Consider the following 19405-nt stretch of genomic DNA (forward strand, 5'->3'; position numbering starts at 1 on the left):
AGAGGAGCAATCGGAGTGCTAATAAAATCATTGTTGTTGGTATTGGAGAAATCACACAACTTGGTGTTCTCTTGAGTCATTGTGACTATGCAAAAAGATTGCACTCAAAAACAAATCTGGCAAGAAAACGGCGAACAAAAAAGAGGGTGAATAAAACGGCAATTTTTTGCGAAGTGGGGGAGAGGAAAACGAGAGGCAAATGGCAAATAATATAAATTGCGAGGAGATGAGATTTATGATTAGGAACCTGGTAGATGTTGATGATGTCTCCCCAGCAACGGCGCCAGAAATTCCTTTTGATGTCTGCTAGAACTACGTCGGTATTTCCCCAAAGAGGAAGGGATGATGCAGCACAACAATGGTAGGTATTTCCCTCAGTGATGAGATCAAGGTTATCGAACCAGTAGGAGAACCATGCAACACTACGTGAATGGCACCTGCACACAAATAACAAATACTCACAACCCAACGTATTAAAGGGGTTGTCAATCCCTTTCGGGCAACGGCGCCAGAAATTGGCAGACGGATGTGATAAATATATGATAGGTGGGATAAATAGATCCCAAATAAAATATAGTGCAGCAAGGTATTTTTGGGTTTTTGGATAATATAGATCTGAAAATAAAAGCAAAGGAAAATAGATCACAAAGGAAAATATGATAAAGAAGAGACCCTAGGGGCCGTAGGTTTCACTAGTGGCTTCTCTTGAGAAAAATAGCAAACGGTGGGTAAACGAATTACTGTTGGTCAATTGATAGAACTTCAAATAATCATGACGATATCCAGGCAATGATCATTATATAGGCATCATGTCCAAGATTAGTAGACTGACTCCTGCCTGCATCTACTACTATTACTCCACACATCGACCGCTATCCAGCATGCATCTAGTGTATTAAGTTCATGGAGAAATGGAGTAGTGCAATAAGAACGATGACATGATGTAGACAAGATCTATTTATGTAGAAATAGACCCCAACTTGTTATCCTTAATGGCAACGATACATACGTGTCAGTTCCCCTTCTGTCACTGGGATCAAGCACCATAAGATCAAAGCCATCACAAAGCACCTCTTCCAATTGCAAGATAAATAGATCAAGTTGGCCAAACAAAACCCAAATATTGGAGAAGAAATATGAGGCTATAAGCAATCATGCATATAAGAGATCAAAGAAGACTCAGATAACTTTCATGGATAAAAAGAGATAGATCTGATCATAAATTCAAAGTTCATCGTATCCCAACAAACACACCGCAAAAAGAATTACATCATATGGATCTCCAAGAGACCATTGTATTGAGAATCAAACGAGAGAGAGGAAGCCATCTAGGTACTAACTACGGACCCGAAGGTCTACAAAGAACTACTCACGCATCATCGGAGAGGCACCAATGGACATGATGAACCCCTCCATGATGGTGTCTAGATTGGATCTGGTGGTTCTGGAACTTGCGGCGGCTGGAATTGATTTTTGTCAACTCCCCTAGGGTTTCTGGAATATTGGGGTATTTATAGAGCAAAGAGGCAGTTCGGGAGGCCACCGAGGGGGGCACAACCCACCTGGACGTGCCTGGGGGCCCATGCGCGCCCTGGTGGGTTGTGCCCCCCTTGGGGAACCCCCTAGGTGTTTCTCTGGCCCATTGGGTGTCTTCTGGTCCATAAAAAATCCACAAAAAGTTTCACTGCGTTTGGACTCCGTTTGGTATTGATTTCCTGCGATGTAAAAAACATGCAAAAACAGCAACTGGCACTTGGCCCTATGTCAATAGGTTAGTACCAAAAAATGATATAAAATTACTATAAAATGATTATAAAACATCCAAGAATGATAATATAACAGCATGGAACAATCAAAAATTATAGATACGTTGGAGACGTATCACTAACCATGTCGACAATAACTCTTAAAAATTATATTAACTCATATCAATGACATGATCAGCTAGCGAGCAATGATAAGATGTCTAAAACAACAACTCGTTGTCAAAACAACCATGATATAATATGAATATAATGGTATCTCGCTAGCCCTTTCTTAGACTGCAAAACATAAATGCAGAGCACCTCCAAAGTTCAAGCAGCGACTAAACATTGTAATTCATGGTAGAAAAGATCCAGCCATGATGCACCCAACATTAACTACACACAATGCATGAGGATGACTATTTGAGAAGGTGATGACGCAACATAAAAGTAAATAGATAGTCCCTTCACATAGGGAAGCAGTGATTTGTACCGGTGCCAGAGCTCAAGTTTTTAAAATAGAGGTAAATGAAATTTTGAGAAATGCACCCTTCTTGTTTACTTCGCGACCATTAGTTATCGGTATTTTCCATGCTAAACACATTAGTGGCGGTTCCCAAGCGATAAAAGTAAAGGTTTACTCCCCCTCCACCAACAATCACACTCCACGGCTTGTCCGAAACAACGGGTGTCGTCCATACCATCAACAATCCTGGGGGAGTATTGTTTAATTATTTGCAATTTGAATTCGGGACTCGGAATCCCTATTACCGCCCCTCTTGTGCAAGGACGAGTGAATAAACACTCATCATGAGAATAACCCACTTAGCATGAAAGATACCGACTACCTCCTATCGCTCTATGAACAATCTAGGAACACAAAAAGGATATTTATTTGAAGTTTTTAGAGGTGGCACATGCAAATTTACTTAGGACGGCAGGGTAATACCGCATATAGGTAGGTATGGTGGACTCATCTGGAATAACTTGGGTTTCAGGTTTTTGATGCACAAGCAGAATTCCCGCTTAGTATAGGTGAAGGCTAGCAAATAGGTTGAGAAGCGGCCAGCTAGAGAGTGAAAACAGTCATGAACATGTATTATCCATAAGTAACATTGGATACTAGCATGAGTAGGATATGAACACCATGAACATAAATATCATAGAGGCTATGTTGGTTTTGATTCAACTACATGCATGAACATGTGCCAAGTCAAGCGACTCAAACATCCAGAGGAGGATACCATATCATCATACTACATCACAATCATTTTAACGCAATGTTGACATCCAAGACAAATCATTATCCACTCCTAGCTACTTAAGCATGGCATGAGAAACTATAATATCTAATTGTCATTGCAAGCATGTTTGATGATAATAGGCTGAATCATGGATACTAGGTTAAACATATTTACAAAAACAGAACAAGTCGAGTTCATACCCGTTTCTCTCTGCCACAGCCAGTTCATCAAATATCGTCATTATTGCCTTTAACTTGCATGACCAAACAATATGAAAATAATAATAGCATAAGAGTGACATGGACTAAGCTGGAATCTGCAAACATTTTATTCAAAAGGAGAAGGCAAAGTAATATGGGCTCTTTGTTAGATCAACAATAATGCATATGAGGGCCACTCAACATTTTCAGCATGGTCTTCTCCTCGGTATGACTCAATAAAAAGGAAAAGAAATTCAGAGAAACACACTGAAATATTTTTGGAGTTTTTGGTTTTTCTTGAACAAGCAAGTAAATGGGAAAAACAAAAATGAGAAAAAATATTTACACGGGAAAGCTCCCAACAAGTAAAAAAAGAATAAGGAAATCTTTTTGGGTTTTCTTTTTAGTACTACAACAATTTAAACTAGGAAGAAAAACCGAAAAGAAGCAGGAAATATATTTTTGGATTTTCTCAAAGTCTTTCGAACACACAAGAAGAAAGCGAGAAAATAAATTTAACATGGATGATACAATGAAAAAGTGTGGACACCGACAAGTGGAATGAAATGTGTGAACATGAATGTAATGTCGGTGGAAATACGTACTCCCCTAAGCTTTGGCTTTTGATCTAACTTAGTAATCACCACTCAAAGAAGCCATCAGGTCCCACATTGAAGTGCTGGGGAGCGGGCACCTAAGGATTCCACTAATGTGGTTCTGCCTGTGCTGCAGCTAGGTTGTTCCGGTAGGCGACGATGTCCTCAGGCATAGTCATGTATCCGCCCCTGGCAATAGGATCAAACAAAGCAGGTGCAGGCAAGGGAATAACATCACGGGTAATCTCATTAAAGACCAAGTTATAAGGGACATCCATAGTGGTGTTCTCGATATTAATAAAGTGGTGGTATGCCATAGCCGCGCGATCTAGGTAAACCTTCGGCAAGGGATAATCATGCTGGCATATCTGGACGTTAAAGTGATTCGCTAGGCGAGTAGCATAAATGCCACCATGTATTTTACCCTTGGATCTGTTAATGTGGAGGCGACGTGCCACAATAACTCCCAAGCTATAAGTGTTGTCGCCATAAAGTGCACGGCGTAAAACAACAAAGTCTGGGGCACTGAGTGCACCTACCTTCTCTCTCGCAAGCAAACATTCGTAATGAATAGAGAAAAATAATGCACAGCAGAAAAGTGTAAGCTAGTGGCGGTGAAACCTGACACCCCTCTCTCATCCCCCACTATCAGAGTATGATAAAAACCATCAAACTCTGTGGGCCTAGGCTCTACTAACCCACCATCAGAAGGGAGCAAGCATGGTGGAGATTTCAGCTTCCGGTATTTTTCTTTTGTTGGTGATGGTGTCTTTCATGTACTTTGCATAAGGAGGCGTTTTCAAGATATCAGTCAAGCGAGTACGCAAAAAGACTGGCCTAATCATTTCAACAAAGCATTCAAATTCTTCATCATATTTCTTTTTAGTTGTCTTGGGTGGAAAGGGCATAGGTTTTTGAACCCATGATCTCTTTCCTTACCATGTTTTCTAGCAACAAAGTCCCTTTTATCATATCTTTTATTTTTGGGTTGTGGGTTATCAAGATCAACTACTGGCTCTATCTCAACATCATTGTTTGGTTCTTTATTATTTGTTTGAGTGTTTTCATGAACCTCATCATTATCTTTTTCATTATCAGAAGGTGAGGGTTCACTACCAGATTGAGTTTCAGCATCAGAGATAGAAACTTCATTATCATTATCAGGAGGTTTTTCTACTACATGTTCACTAGAGGCATGCAAAGTACTATCATTTTTCTTCTTCTTTTTCTTTTTAGAAGGACTAGGCACATCAGTGTTAACTCTTTGAGAGACTTGTTCAATTACTTTTGGGTGTCCCTCAGGGTAAAGTGGTTCTTGAGTCATTCTACCTCCTATAGTCATTACTCTAGCAGCATGATCATTGCTATTATTCTTCATTTAATCAAGCAATTCTCTTTGAGATTTAGCAACTTGTTCTAATTGAGTTTGAACCATAGAAGCATGTTTTCCCACACCTCTAAAATCATTTGAGATTCTAAATAACAAGTCACTGAAGAGAGCAATCATATCAAAATTGTATTTCAATTGTTTCATAACATTGCATTGAAGGATCTTGCTTTCTAATGTAATTTTCAAACTCATAAAGGCATTGGCTAGGATGCATATTATAAGGATTGTCATTGTCATTGAACTTCATTAAATAATTTACCTCTACCACCTTAGGTGGTGGTGGTGTATCAAGCCCATGTATTTCTTTAATAGGGGGTAAATTTTTGACATCTTCAACTTTAATACCTTTTTCCTTCATAGATTTCTTTGCCTCTTGCATATCTTCAGGACTGAGATATAAGATACCCCTCTTCTTTGGAGTAGATTTAAGCGGTAGTTCGGGAAGAGCCCAATCATCATAATTTTTCAATATGTTATTCAATAATTCTTCAGCCCGTCCAATAGTTCCTTCCCTGAAAACACAAACAGCACAACTATCTAGGAAATCCCTAGAAGCATCGGTTAGTCGATTATAGAAGATATCAAGTATTTCATTTTTCTTAAGAGGATGATCAGGCAAAGCATTAAGCAATTAGAGAAGCCTCCCCCAAGCTTGTGGGAGACTCTCTTCTTTAATTTGCACAAAGTTAAATATTTCCTGTAAGACAGCTTGTTTCTTATGAGCAGGAAAATATTTTTCAGAGAAGTAATAAATCATATCCTGGGGACTACGCACACAACCAGGAGAAAGAGTATTATAGCAAGTCTTAGCCTCACCCTTTAACGAGAATGGAAATAATTTGAGAATATAATAGTAGCGAATTTTCTCATCATGAGAAAAAGGGTGGCTAGATCAGTCAACTTAGTAAGATGCGGCACAACAGTTTCAGTTTCATAACCATGGAAAGGATCAGATTCAACCAAAGTAATTAACTCTGGGTCGACAGAGAATTCATAATCCTTATCATCAACAAACATAGGTGAAGTAGCAAACTAAGGATCACATTTCATTTTGGCATTCAAAGTCTTTTCTTTAAAATTGCATAATAATTTTTCCAAATCATCTCTATCCTTACAAGCAAGAATGTCTCTAGTTGTCTCCTCATCCATAACATAACCTTCTGGTATCTTAGGCAATTCATATCTAGGAGAACTAGATTTAGTAGGTGTTTCAAGATTTTCAGTTTCAGGCTCTTTATCAGTTTCAACTATTTCATCAGTTTCAGCATTCACAAAAGATTTAGTTCTAGCAATTTGTTCATCAAGAAATTCACCTAGTGGCACATTATCATCAAGCAAGGTACTAGCATCATTATGAGTAGCATTCATAGCAGAAGTGGCATCATCAATAACTTGTGACATATCAGAATTGATAGCATGTGGTGGTGTTGCAAGTCTACTTATAACAGAAGGTGAATCTAAAGCGAAGCTGGATGGCAGTTCCTTACCTCCCCTCGTCTTAGAGGAAAAAAATCTTAGTCTTAGCATCCTTCAGATTCTTCATAGTGATAATTTGATAATAATCCCAAGTGAATCAACAAATATAGCTATGCTCCCCGGCAACGGCGCCAAAAAAAGGTCTTGATAACGCACAAGTATGGGGGGTCGTAATAGTTTTCAAGGGTAGAGTATTCAACCCAAATTTATTGATTCAACACAAGGGGAGCCAAAGAATATTTGCAAGTATTAGAAGTTGAGTTGTCAATTCAACCACACCTGGAGATGAATTATCTGCAGCAAAGTGATCAGTACCAAAGTAGTATGATGGCTTTGATAGTAGTAGCAACAGCAATAGTAACGGCAATAGTGATAGCAATGATTTTGTAGCAAGTGCAATAGTAACAGTAGTAGTAGTAACTTAGCAAGAACAATATAAGAGAAATTCGTAGGCATTGGATCGGTGAATTCGTTGGATGATATTTATTATATAACAGTCGGCGATACGGCACTAGCTCCAGTTCATAAATATAATGTAGGCATGTATTCCGTAAATAGTCATACATGCAAATGGAAAGAACTTGCATGACATCTTTTGTCCTACCCTCCCGTGGTAGCGGGTCCTATTGGAAACTAACGGATATTAAGGCCTCCTTTTAATAGAGAACTGGAACAAAGCATTAACACACGGTAAATGCATGAACTCCTCAAACTACGGTCATCACCGGGAAGTGTCCCGACTATTGTCACTCCGGGGTTTCCGGATCATAACACGTAGTAGGTGACTATAACTTGCAAGATCGGATCTAGAACATAGATATAATGGTGATAACATAAACGGTTTAGATCTGAAATCATGGCACTCGGGCCCAAAGTGAAAAGCATTAAGCATGGCAAAGTCATAGCAACATCAATCTCAAAACATAATGGATACTAGGGATCAGGCCCTAACAAAACTAACTCAATTATATGATGAATCTCATCCAACTCCTCACTGACCCGCGAGCTTACAAAGGAATTACCCACTCCCGGTGGGGAGCATCATGGAATTGGCGATGGAAAAGGGTTGATGATGACGAAGATCGAAAATCCCCCTCTCCGGAGCCCCAAACGGACTCCAGATCTGGCCTCCTGATGAAGAACAAGAGGTGGCGGCGGCTCCGTCTCGTGAAACACAATAATTCTTTCTCGCTGAATTTTTTTTTCTCCAAATATGTGATTTTATAGTATCCGGATTGGAGTCTGCGGGGCCACCAGGTGGGGACAACCCATCTGGGCGCGCCTGGAGGGGGGCGCGCCCTGGTGGGTTGTGGCCACCCAGGTGCCCCCCTCATGTGGTTCTTGGCTCCAGAAATCCTTATTTATTGAATAAAAAATCCTCGTAAAGTTCCGTTCCAATCCGAGAACTTTTATTTCTGCACAAAAACAACACCGTGATAGTTCTGCTGAAAACAGCGTCAATCTGGATTAATTTCATTCAAATCATGCAAATTAGAGTCCAAAGCAAAAGCAAAAGCATTAGGAAAAGTAGATACGACGGAGACGTATCAGTACCTTCGCAAGCTCAATCATAGGTCGGTACCTTCGTGATTGGTGCAACATTTTATAGAAGCTACTGATTTTGTCCTTCACCTCCATTGGTTCCACACAAATCTGGCCATCCGTCTTTTCCACTAAGGTGATGTGATTGATTCTTTTTGGATGAGCAACTTCAGCTTGGAAATAGCGTGTGTTTTGGTTGCCCTCATGAAACCATTACACTCAAGAGCGATGTTTTAACCAAACTTCCTCTTGCTGAAGCACCTCACACAGATGTGGGACAACTTTTTCCTCTGACGCTCCACAATCAAGGCAATTTTGAAGCTTACAAACTTTTTTCCAATAGGTTGCCAAACCTCAACTTCTTATGTACCTCGCCAAGGGCACTGAATGATGTTGTAGCAAATGTTTCGGACAGTTAAAAATTCCCCAAAAACCGAATTACCCTCGCGACGAATCGAACAACAACCCTCTTGATAGTGAAGAGGGTTGCTAACCACTAGAGCTAATTAGCGCTTGTGTCTAATAGACAACACAAAGACATTAAGAACTAAACAAATGTGCATGATCAAAAACATTTTCTAAAATTTCAAAACACAAAAGCTTTTTTGAAAAAGGAGTGTTTGTTTAAATGCGAACATTTTTCAAATTTGTGGGCGGTATATCAAGCATTTTATGAAGACGCGGATATTTTTTGAAAATCTCAAATATTTTTAAAATCCATGGATTTTTTTTTGAAAACAGGATATTTGTTGAAAACTCTAAACAAAATTTGAAAACAAGAATACTTTTTGGAAACATGAAAAAATTAGAAAGTGGAAGTAATTTTTTGAACTCCGAACAAAATTTACAATGACGGACATTTTTGAATATGTAAAAAAATTAAAATCATAGACATTTTTTGAATTTCTGTTTTAGAAAACATAAATTTTAAAAAAATTCAATACAATTTGAAGGCACTAACATATTTGAAATTTTTTAATATTTTTTGAAAGTGAGAATATTTTCGAAATTCCAGACAATATTTGAAATTTTCAAACATTTTTGGAAAAAATGAAATTTAAAGAAAAATAAAAACTAAAATTTTGAAAATAAACAGAAAAAATGTAAAAAGTAATGAAAATAATAAAAGAAAACACACAGGAAAAACCTAGTTTAGGAACCTCCTAGAAGGTTCCCAAAACCAGTAAAAACTAGGATTGGAACTTTTAAGAATGTTCTCAGAACCGAATCGAGTTTAAATGGGCAGGCCCCAACTGATTGGTAGTTTCCTTTTTTTTCCGTGCGAAGGTCGGACATTTTAAAGCCTAATGCGTCACATGGGAACTGCCCGCCTAAAGCCTAAAGGTCGCTTATAAAGACCCCAAAGGATGGCGTCGCCTGCACAACCCTGGTAAATGGGCCAGGCTCAGTGTGTGACGAGAGCGAGCCGTCTGCCTGGGCTAGCCCATTTACCATCGTCCGTTTTTCTCCTTTTCTTCTTTTTTCTGAAAAGTTCTAACAAATATAATTGGAATACTTCTGATATGTGAGAACATTTACTTCAATTTTTTAAAACATTCATCGTGCACTTGGAAAATATTCATGCTATGTTAAAAAATTGTTTGCGCAATTTTTAATAAATATTTGTACCTTCCAAAAAAATTTCTTAACATATCAAATTGGTCACACGTTTAAAAATAGTTTTTAAAAAAATCCGTTCAGGTAATTCGTAAAAAATGTTCGTGAAATGTAAAAATTTATTTGTGCAATTTTTTTAAAAGTCCCATATAATGGTTGTGACATTTATAAAAAATGTTTGAACACATTTTTTACTTTTTTAAAATGATAAAAATGTGTTTGAAAATTTTCAATGCATATTTTACTAATGTTTAACATGTATTTTTAAAATGTTGTATCTAGAAATTGTTTTATCTACATATGAAAAATGTTCAATTGTATTAAGAGAAGCTAGCATGTATCTTGAAAATGCAAAAGAAAAGAAACAGATAGAACCTTCTCAAAACTAGCCAAAATTGGACGGAAAGTTCAATGAATCCATCCTTGCTTTTCAGAACCGGTGGCTACCACTTATTGAGCCGGCCTACTTTCATTGTCCCTGGAGGTGAGGGCTACTTTTCGCATCGCAATAAGTGATGTATACCATCGGCGGCGAGCGGAGTAGGACCGATCCATGCATCCAGGCGTGACTTGCAGTCAGTGTTGATGTGTGGTACAGTAAATCTGATAACCTAGAGAAGAGATGAGGCATCCCTTTGCACGCGAACGCAAAGGCACACAAATGCATATGGTTTCCCACACCTTTTGTTGGTGTCGGCGCCCGCGGCCTGCCTCATCTCCTTTGACTTAGGGTCATGGATATCCGGTGGATCTCAACCCTTGCTGGCGACAGGGCTATGTTTTTAGGTGTTTTCTTTAATTTTGTTAGGGTTTATGTCTTGCTCAGGATGCAAGGTGGCTGATACGTCTCCAACGTATCTATAATTTTTGATTGCTCCATACTATATTCTCTACTGTTTTGGACAATATTGGACTTTATTATCCATTTTTATATTATTTTTTGGACTAACCTATTAACCGTAGGCCCAGCCCAAATTTGCTGTTTTATGCCTATTTCAGTATTTTGAAGAAAAAGAATATCAGACGGAGTCGAAACGGAACGAAATCAACTGAAGAAGTTATTTTTGGAAGGAAACACACCTAATGGACATGGACCCCACGTCAGAAGATACGGGAGCTGCCCACGAGGGTGGGGGGCGCCCACCCCCCTAGGGCGCGCCCCCCTGTCTCGTGAGGCCCTCGTGGCTCCCCTGACGTACCTCCTGCATCCATATATACCTACGTGACCTAAAACTTCCAGAACGCACAATAGATCGGGAGTTCCGCCGCCAGAAGGCTCCGTAGCCACCAAAAACCAATCTAGACCCGTTTCGGCACCCTGCCGGAGGGGGCAATCTCTCTCCGGTGGCCATCTTCATCATCCCGGTGCTCTCCATGACGAGGAGGGAGTAGTTCTCCCTCGGGGCTGAGGGTATGTACCAGTAGCTATGTGTTTGATCTCTCTCTCTCTCTCTCTCGTGTTCTTGAGATTATATGATCTTGATGTATCGCGAGCTTTGCTATTATATTTGGATCCTATGATGTTTCTTCCCCCCTCTTCTCTCTTGTAATGAATTGAGTTTCCCCTTTAAAGTAATCTTATTGGATTGAGTCTTTAAAGATTTGAGAACACTTAATGTATGTCTTGCCGTGGATATCTGTGGTGACAATGGGATACCGCGTGCCACTTGATGTATGTTTTGGTGACCAACTTGCGGGTTCCGCCCATGAAGCTATGTATAGGGGTTGGCACACGTTTCGTCGTGATTCTCCGGTAGAACTTTGGGGCACTCTCGAGGTCCTTTGTGTTGGTTGAATAGATGAATCTGAAATTGTGTGATGCATATCGTATAATCATACCCACGAATACTTGAGGTGACATTGGAGTATCTAGGTGACATTAGGGTTTTGGTTGATTTGTGTCTTAAGGTGTTACTCTAGTACGAACTCTAGGGTTGTTTGTGACATCTATAGGAATAGCCCAATGGATTGATTGGAAAGAATAACTTTGAGGTGGTTTTGTATCCTACCATAATCTCTTCGTTTGTTCTTCGCTATTAGTGACTTTGGAGTGACTCTTTGTTGCATGTTGAGGGATAGTTATGTGATCCAATTATGTTAGTATTGTTGAGGGAACTTACACTAGCGAAAGTATGAACCCTAGGCCTTGTTTACCATCATTGCAATACCGTTTACGCTCACTTTTATCATTTGCTACCTTGCTGTTTTTATTATTTTAGATTACAAATACCTTTATCTACTATTCATATACCACTTGTATCACCATCTCTTCGCCGAACTAGTGCACATATATAATTTACCATTATATTGGGTGTGTTGGGGACACAAGAGACTCTTTGTCATTTGGTTGCAGGGTTGCTTGAGAGAGACCATCTTCATCCTACGCCTCCTATGGATTGATAAACCTTAGGTCATCCACTTGAGGGAAATTTGCTACTGTCCTACAAACCTGTGCACTTGCAGGCCCAACAACGTCTACAAAAAGAAGGTTGCGTAGTAGACATCAGTGGCGACGTCTCTTGAAAGATGGAATAAGGTTTTCTATCTAGTCCTTATCCCGGTGGTGCGTCCAGTATCGTTGGAGGGCGTATGCAGGTGTGTCTCCAATCGTTCTTGTGAGATTCATTATGTGTTTGTCTTCAGTGGATTCGATTGGATCCGGTCTTCATTCCGTTCATCTGTCTACAAGTTGGATCCTTTCGATGTATGCTTCTCTTTGTTGGCGGCGGTTGTTGTTCCGGTGCACTGGTCCTATGAGGCTTTAACACGATGACTTTCTGGTTTTCTACTACAACAAGATTTGTTTGACTTTCGTGAGGGAGGGAAAGACGATGACGCATCTTCGGCTTACTCCACTGCTTATAGTCGCTAGATAGTCTACATGTAAGATGTAACTTTTTTACTTCTAGTGTTTTTGGTACTGCTTTGATAATGGATTGAATTGATCAAAATCCAATAACTTAGCATGCATCCATTCGCAAAATGTGCCTCATCCCTGTCATTTTTATACCGAAAAAGGCTTTCGCCCCGCTTCATATTATAAAGCAAATCGCCCGAGCCAAACATCCAACAAGGTTCACACACACACATACACACAAGTCTCACAAACATACATGGTAGCAAATAGGGTTAATGCTGAGGGCACAGCTCAACAAACCCTGAAAACAAAGCAACACACTCACACACAACAACCCACGCAGCAGGTCTAATCGGGCTCCGACGGAGGGGGCGGTAGCGGTGGCGCCATGCGGAAGGCCATCGAGCAAAGGTCGGCGAGGAGGGTGTTGATGGCATCCCCGTCCTGGGGGCGGCTAAGCGGACGCCAGAGCTGCAAGTAACCACACATTTTGAAGATCGCATCAGTCGCACGTCGAAGAGGCACTTTCTGAATAACAAGCTTGTTGTGGATGGTCCAAAGCGTCCAGGCAAGGACCCCAACGCACAACCATCTAATATGGTGGTAGCGAGGGGGAGGCGTGGATCTCCGCAAGAAAGTCGGGGAAGTTGGTGTTGCACCAGTGCCCATCGACCGTCTCGCGAAAGCATGACCACAGGAATTGGGCTGTGGAGCAGGAGAAGATGTGGTTAGTATCCTCCACTGTGCCGCACAAGGGACACATCCCATCTCCTGGTCCATTACGCTTGAGGACCTCTACCCTAGAGGGAAGGCGTCCCCGGATCCACTGCCACAGGAAGATCCTGATCTTCAGGGGGAGGCGAATGTCCCAGATCAGGCTAAAGGGCTCAGGGGCCGACGAGGGTGCGATGGTCGCGTATAAGGACTTAGTGGAGAAATGGTCGGATGGCTCCAGACGCCAAGAGATGGAGTCAGGGGCACCCTCGACGTCCATCGAAATAAGAGCGATCTCCTAGAGGAGGGAGTCCCAAGCGGCAACCTCAAGGGGGCCGAAGGGGCGCCGGAAAGCGAGACGCCCTAAGTCAATAAGGGCAGTCTCGACAGAGACCCGAGGGTCGACCGCTATGGCGAATAGGTCCGGGAATCGAGTGGCCAGGGGGGAGTCCCCTAACTAGCGGTCGAACCAGAATAGGATCGAGGACTCAGAGCCAACCGAGATGGACGTGCCGATGCGGAGCACAGGTAATAGCTGAATCACAGCCTGCCAGAACTGGGAGCCACCAGAATGCTGACAGAAAGTTAGGGGTTGGCCCCGAAGGTACTTGTTTCGAATGATAGTAAGCCAGAGGCCTCCCTCCCCACTGGCGATACGCCAGAGCCAACGAGTCAGGGGACCAATGTTCATGCGCCGAGAGGACAAGATCCCCAGACCACCCTGGTCCTTGAGTTTGCAAATGTCGAGCCAACTTACCATATGGTATTTCTGCTTGTCACCCTCGCCTGCCCAGAAAAACCTAGACTGGTACTTGGCGATCTCCTGGTGGAGCACCTCATGTAGGCTGTAGAAGTTCATGAGGACCATAGGAGGCTGGCAAGCGAGGAGTTGATGAGGATTACCCGGGCCGCCTTCGAGAGCCACCTCCCCTTCCAGGGCTCGACCCGGTGCTGCATCCGGGTCACTGTCGGGCGGAGGTCAGCCACGGTGAGTCGCGAGTCACTAATGGGTATCCCCAAATAAGTCGTGGGAAAAGTACGCAGGCGGCAGTTTAGCCGATCAGCTATGGCCTGGGCCTCCTCCGGAGGATAGCCAAGGATCATCACTTCGCTCTTATCGAAGTTGATAGTGAGCCCGGACATTTGTTTGAAGCATAGGAGGAGAAAATTTAGGTTGGCTATGTCGGTCGCGGAGCCTTCAACCATTATTATGGTGTCGTCTGCATATTGTAGGAGGGAGACCCCTCCCCCTCCTACCAGGTGGGGGACAATGCCGTGGATATGGCCAGCAGATTTGGCCTTATCCAGCATGACCGCAAGGGCATCGGCCACCATGTTAAACATAAACGGGGAGAATGGGTCGCCCTGGCGAACCCCACAGAGAGTGGGGAAGAAAGGCCCGACCTCACCATTAATGTTAACCGCGGTCCGACCGCAGGAGACGAGTTGCATAACTCTGGTCACCCACCAGTCATCGAAACCCTTGCGGAGAAATACTTCCCGAAGGAAGGGCCAGTGAACTGTATCATAGGATTTATGTAAGTCGAGCTTCAGGAAGACCGCTCGATGGTGTTTGGACCGGACTTCATGAAGGACCTCATGGAACACCAAAACTCCATCCAGAATAAACCGCCCTTGAATGAAGGCAGATTGGTTGGGGTGAGTGATAGTGTCAGCAGTGGCGGAGCTTGAGGCAAATTGTTGGGCGGGGTGATCAGACAAATAGAATTAAGTAGCCTGTGGGCTGATGTTTCAAGGCCTAGGAGTAAATGAATTAGTGTACAAATGTCAAAATGTTGGGCGGGCCACGGCCCATTCGGCCTTGCCGAAGCTCCGGCAGTGAGTGTCAGCTAAGAGGGTCACCCTATTGGCGTACCCTTTGGCCAAGATCCGGAATATCACATTGATCACAGTGATAGGTCGGAACTGGCGGATGTCAGAAGCACCCGGAACTTTGGGGATGAGAGTGATGACCCCATAGTTTAGGTGCCCAAGGTCCATGGTCCCCGAGAAGAATTCGTCGAAGAGGGCCATGACTTCCGGTTTGATAGTCTGCCATAACATTTTGAAAAAAGTCACAGGCAGTCCATCCGGTCCCGGGGCCGAGGAGGGGTTCATACCCTTTATGGTCGTGAGGACCTCGTCCTCCGAAAAAGGCGCCACCAAGGCGGCATTTGCCTCATCGTACACTAACTGGTTACCCGACCAAGTGTCGAGGGCCAGTGCGGCCCCACCACGAAGGGTGGGGGAGAATAGGGCTTTGTAAAAACCGTCTACGTGGGCACGGATGTCCGATGGACAGACAATCTAGGAATCCCCATCCCATAAGCAATGAATGGAGTTCCGTCGTCGCCGCCCATTCGCGATCGCCTAGAAGTAAGCCGTATTGGCGTCTCCACGGAGCACCCATTTCTGAGTACCGCGAAGCCTCCAGTATGCTTCTTCATCCGTGTATATGATCAAGAGCTGATCCTCGAGATCATATCTCAGCATCCACTCATCCGGGGAAATCCCGAAAGTGTCAGCGCAGGTGTCCAGGGCTTGGATGGCGGTCAGGAGGGCGTTCTTGCGTTCGCGGAGGTCCCTGTCATTTTTTCAACACAAGACAATGGTAAAAGTCTACATACACGCACCTACGCTTACTCCTGTATCCTATCTCTGAACATCTCCAAGATACTGAGCCAACATCACATCTCAAGATTGTCACATGCGCCTCGTAGTCGACCGGCGAAAAAAAAACTAACCATCTCGCATCTCAAGTAATCGCAACAAACATCTCAAGAAAAAGATACTCGTAACAAAATTGTGGCAGGCTGCCAGGCTGGGCACCGGCTAATAATTGTGCGTGTCATTTCTACGACTCGGCATGCACCGGCTAATAAACGCAACGTATAGAGAAAGAAAACAAACGGCACCACATGGCGCCGTTTTCTTGGATACTTTGACCATTGGGACATGATCAGGAGTTCAGGGCACATGATCATGATCAGGAGTAGTGCTTTTTTTTCGAAAAGGGGGATCAGGAGTAGTGCTGCTGCGTGGAAAATACATTTGAGCTATACTGACCTTGCTAGCCACCACTGGCTCTCCATACACATGCTGCCCTTCCGTATTTGGCATTTGGCACCAACCCCAGGTTCATTCCGGCCTTATAAAATGTACCCAAACTTTGCACGTACATTCCACTGCATGCACCCCATAGCGTACGTTTCTACAACTTGCATTTTATTTTTCTTCACGTCTTGGATTTGGTATCGATCGTTCATGGCGTTGTCACTGCCGGCATTCGCGGTGCGTCGAGGCGAGCCGGTGCTGGTGGTGCCATCGGCGCCGACGCCGCGGGAGGTGAAGCCGCTGTCGGACATCGACGACGCGGAGGGCATGCGGTTCTACAGCTCGGGCATCCACCTGTACCGCGGCAACCTGTCCAGGCAGGGGCAGGATCCCGCCAGGGTCGTGCGGGAGGCGCTGGCCAGGGCCGTTGTCCACTAGTACCCGGCTACCCGCTCGATGGCCGTCTGCGCGTGGAGGCCGGGAGGAAGCTCGTCGTGGACTGCGGCGAACAGGGCGCCTTGTTCGCGGAGGCAGACGCCGACCTCACGGCGGACGACTTCAGCGACCTCCAAAGCCCCCCATTCCCTTGCTTCCAGCAGTTCGTCTTGGAGGGCATCTCCAAGGCAGGCGTAGAGCCCGCCCCTTGCTCTATTTTCAGGTGCGCACCGTGAATCTGTGATCGTTTTTCTCTAGAAAAAATATGTGATCGTCTAAAGTCTGAACTACTAGCGTCAACGGGCAGTGGCACGTGTCAGAAGCTATATAAAGTCGTAGCTAGCTACAATTTATTTTCGGTTGTGGCTAGATCCCACTCGACTGAGATTTAACCAAATCTCAATCAAATGACATAGTAGTATATAAAAGAAATGACATAGTATATAAAAGAAAAAAACTGAAAAAAAATTGATTTGTACGAATCTCGATGCGAGATCAAAAGAATATAGCATCGACTGAGACACAACGAAGTCTCGATCTGTTAATATCGTTACATGCAGGTGGCGAGGCTCAAGTGTGGAGGCTGCATATTTGGGCATCGTGCCACTGGGCATCATGCCACTGTCGGTTACGCGGCCGACGAGGAGGTGCGCTTGTCTTTCATCATCAACTTTCGGTCTTTCGCGGTCACGCCAGCACCCCTCCCCCGGAAGGCTTCTACGGGCGTTCGCGTACTCGGCCGCGGCGACCACCACCGGGGAGCTCTGCGGCGGGGGGCTCAGGCACGCGCTCGAGCTGGTGAAGAAGGCCAAGGCGGCGGTGACGTACGACTACCTGTTGTCGGTGGCGAACCTGATGGTGCTCACCGGGCGGCCGCTGTTCGCGCTGTCGCAGACGTACATCGTGTCATGGACGTGAGCCACGCTGGGTTCAAGGGCGTGGACTTCGGGTGGGGGAAGTTGTGGGAAAAGGCATTTACATTCGCGTTCCGTTCACAGCGTGTATCTTTACCGGCCAAATTTATCCATGATGCGTGTGAGAAAACGAAGAAGAGCCTCGCTATGTCCCGGTCTAGTCTTGTCCAGTAGTAGGTGACGTTATTGCTAGATTCACTTTACCCCTCTGGCTGTGGAATTAATTCCTACGATTATCTCTTTAGTTTATGTTGTTGGAAGTAATTTAAGCATCACAAAATTAAGATATCATGTTATTGAAATTGTTCTCAACGAATGTTCTTTAAATAGTTTTAAATAGAACCAAACTTTATCCAATAAAAAAAATAGAACCTAACTTTGTTAAACTGGTATCTGAACTTTGCCATGACAAATAGAAGAACTTTTGGAAAACTCTGGCATAGCTCACAATTTTTGAAAAAGAGGTAGAGAAATGTTTTAACCTTATTTTTGAAACTTTGTCGCCAAAACTCAAAGAACTTTTCATTTTTATTGGTTGTTTCAAAAGTCCTTCTGATTTTTATGGCAAAGTTCAGGCACATCCTTCATAAAGTCCGACGGAGCCTTCATAAAAATTGCACGCGCGTGAATTTTTTAGTAAAGTTGTGGGTTAACATGTAATAATCCCACAATAACTAGTGGCATTATCCTGCAAAAAGAAGTAACTAGCAACGTTAATTATTCACGCCATATATAATTATGAGGCTGGCCTGCCACTAAAGGGAAAAGTGCATAGAGAATGCACAGAACCTAGCTAGAGAAACGAATCTACTAGCCCGTGGCTGGTGCATGGCTAACATAACGTTGGGCCTAATTGATTGGACAACATGCATGATGACAGGCTTGGATTCGCGTTGCATACGGAACGCGAACGTAAAAACCCGCAATGGGGAGGCGAAGGGCCGGTCCCCGGCATTGCCAATTACTTCTTGGGGTCGAAGAACGGCAATGGGAAGGAGGGCACCGTGGTGCCCATCTGCCTGCCCAAGGACGACATGGAAAAGTTCCAGCTCGAGCTGGCAGGCCTAACCGCCGAGCTCTAACGGTTATTGGGGTCAAGTACATTTTTTAAAATGTTATAAATGTTCACATAATTAAAAAAAATGCGTACCATTCAACAAAATATGCATTACATTTCAAAAAATGTTCGCGTGTTTCAAAAAAATGTTTGTGACATATAATAAAAATTATACAATGTAAAACATACAAAAGATGTTCAAAGTGTGACCAGTGAGTCAGGAGAGGTGTTCGGCTATTTCGCAAAAAAAAAAAAAGGAGAGGTGTTCGGGCAAATCTGGACTTTGAGTTCGTGCGGCATTCCTTTTCCTTTGCAGAATCCTTCCGTGCTGAGACCGCTCCCTCGATCCCGTGAGAGAGCAGTGGTGGCGCTGCAAATTACACTGTACATGTTCAGTATGCAGAAGAGCTTCCCGGTTGATACTGAGCAGTTTCTGAGGTTTCCTTTTGCTGCCTCTGAAACACACTGCAAGCATGGCTTGTCTGCTCAGGCAATTGCATCTGCGCCGTACTGAGAACCTCGGTGACATGATCCTCACTGTGTTGCAAAATTGTCGCTTCGAGA

This window comes from Triticum aestivum, chromosome 3A (assembly GCF_018294505.1).
Source record: "Triticum aestivum cultivar Chinese Spring chromosome 3A, IWGSC CS RefSeq v2.1, whole genome shotgun sequence".
Taxonomy (NCBI): Eukaryota; Viridiplantae; Streptophyta; class Magnoliopsida; order Poales; family Poaceae; genus Triticum; species Triticum aestivum.